The sequence below is a fragment of the Phascolarctos cinereus genome, unplaced genomic scaffold, assembly GCF_003287225.1.
Source record: "Phascolarctos cinereus isolate Bilbo 61053 unplaced genomic scaffold, phaCin_HiC Scaffold_2;HRSCAF=192, whole genome shotgun sequence".
Lineage (NCBI taxonomy): Eukaryota > Metazoa > Chordata > Mammalia > Diprotodontia > Phascolarctidae > Phascolarctos > Phascolarctos cinereus.
The window spans coordinates 109,585,033-109,587,437 of record NW_027555625.1 but is presented as its reverse complement, the minus strand read 5'-3'; the positions used below and the strand labels follow the sequence as shown (position 1 = coordinate 109,587,437).

The following is a 2,405-nucleotide window of genomic DNA, read 5'->3' as shown; positions in this document are numbered from 1 at the left end:
CATAGGATTCTTATGTGGTAAAGGTAAATCATAACTCTTTATACTGCAGGACCCAGAAATTCTGTCTTCTAAAGAAGTCCCTTCTTCAGAGGAAATTGGTGGCATAGTGGATAGAGTACTGGGCCTGGAGTCAGGAAGACCTGAGTTTAAATCTGACCTCAGACACTTACTAGTTTTGTGACCCTAGGTAAATCATTTAATCCTATTTGCCTCAGTTTCCTCTTCTATAAAATGAGCTAGAGAAGGAAATGGCAAACCACTCCATTATTTCTGCCAAGAAAACCCCAAATGGGGTCACAAAGAGTTGGATACAACTGGAGCAACTGAACAAAAAAATCAGAACTTAGATTTGGAATCATATCCCCTGACTCCATATTGAGCATCCTATTAAGCTTGGGGACCTAGCTTGGCCAAGCTCCCCTGCTGGCACCCCCGATCCAGACACATGTGAGCCTGTCCCCAGCCCCCCATCCCTGGCCTGACCCGCAGTCATGAACCTCTTCTGAATCCTGGGGAACCTTTCCCACTTTCGGGCCATCATCCTCCTGCTCCTCAAGATCTGAAAATCCTGTTCCTGCACCAGAGTCTCAGGGAAGGGTCAGGTTCTGTTTGCAGTGGTCTTTGCTACCTGCTACCTAGACCTGTTCGCCAATTATATCTTCCGTAACAATGCATCTATGAAGGTGGTCTACACCTCCTCTTCTTTCACCACTGTCTGGATGATCTATTGCAAGTTTAACACCACCTATGATGGCAACCATATACCTTCTGAGGGGCTTCTTGTGGTCCCCACAGCCATCTTGGCCTTTCTAGTCAACCATGAACTCAACCCTCTGGAGATTCCATGGACCTTCTCCACTTGCCTGTGGCCATCCTGCAACAGCTGCTCATGGTGAGCAAGACAGGAGAAGTAGAGACCATCACCTGTTTGCCCTGGGCGTCTACAGGACACTCCACCTATTTAATTGGATATGGCACTATCAGTAAGAAAGATTTTTTGACCTCATTCCCATCATGGCTGGTCTGGTGTGGAATGTCCTCTCCTGTGACTTTTTCTACCTCTATATTACCAAAATATTAAAAAGAAGGAAGCTAAGCCTGCCTGCATAGTGGTAGCTCCCAAGGGCATCTCTGCAGTAGAAGCGGTAGTGGTGAGACAGGCCACAGCAGCATGGGTGGAGTGGGGCAAGGGGGCCCCAGGACCTACCCAACCCAGGGGGTAACTTTTAAAAAGAGTCAATGGATCCTCAACTCCCTCTTCTCCTCTCTATGGCTGGGGTGGGGAAGGGGACGAGGGCATGGGGCCCCCCAGCCTTGGAGAGCAAGAGCTCAGGATGTTGGCCCTTTATAGTGTTTTGCCTTTTAGAGAAACAAAGATGACATCTTTTTTGATTTCTTTGGGATTTAGATAACTCCCTATTTTTCCTTCCATCATCTTGTCAGCCTCTGGACACAGATGTTTTTACTGTCTGAGGTGGTGGTGGATGGGGAGTCACCCAGCTGAGATCCAACCATTCCCCCCTTCTACCACCACATCCCTGCTGTCTGTTTCTTCCTCCCTCCAGACTTTATGAAACACTCAGACTCTTCCATGGCCAACAGGACCCCTCCTCCAACTTTTTTTTACCCCTGGAGATTAGGAGGGGCTGGTGGGGTGACCACTACCCTCCATCTTTTATATCTTTTTGTCAGTTTTCTTTTTTGTCCAGGGGGCATGAGGAGGGAGGGAAGAGGCCATGCCCCATTTTTGTACAGAATTGAATTGATGGTTAACTCCTTGCTCACTTGAAATAAAGACCAAAATGAACTTCAAAAAGAAAAAAGAAAAAAAGAATGGGAGGCTTCTTGGTGTAGTGGAGAAAGTGTTGGATGATCCGGGTTCAACTCCCATCTCAGATGTGAGCTATGTGACCCTGAGTAAGTCACTTAGCATCTACCAGCCTCAGTTTCTACATCTGTAAAAATGGGGATAATAATAGCACCTCTGTCATCAAGTTATAAATGAGAACCAAATGAGATAATATATGTAACATGTTTGCAAACCTGAAAGCAATATATAATTATTAAGCTAATCTCTAATTATAACAATAATGTTATTATCGTTATAACTTACCACATTGCCTTATTTTACATATGTAGAAAGTGAGCCTCTAAGAGGTGAAGTGGCGGAGCCAGAAGGAGCTGTCTTCAAGGATCTGAATCTTTGCCTTGTGATGAAGGGATTGGATTTGTTCACATTGGCCCTACAGTGGGTGAAAGTTACCGAGAGGCAGTTTTAGGCTTCAGGTAAGCAAAAGCTTTCTAAGAATTAGAGCTATCCAGGGGTGGAAGGGCTTGCTGAGAGACGGAGTGAGTTCCATTCCCCCTTATTGGAGGTCTTCAAATAAAGGCTGGCTAATATCACG

General features: G+C 45.7%; 1 pseudogene; it reads left to right on the top strand.

Moving 5' to 3' along the window:
- Positions 1-491: 491 nt before the first annotated feature.
- Positions 492-1,110, top strand: LOC110215046 (ER lumen protein-retaining receptor 1 pseudogene; annotated as a pseudogene).
- The last annotated feature ends 1,295 nt before the right edge of the window (positions 1,111-2,405 follow it).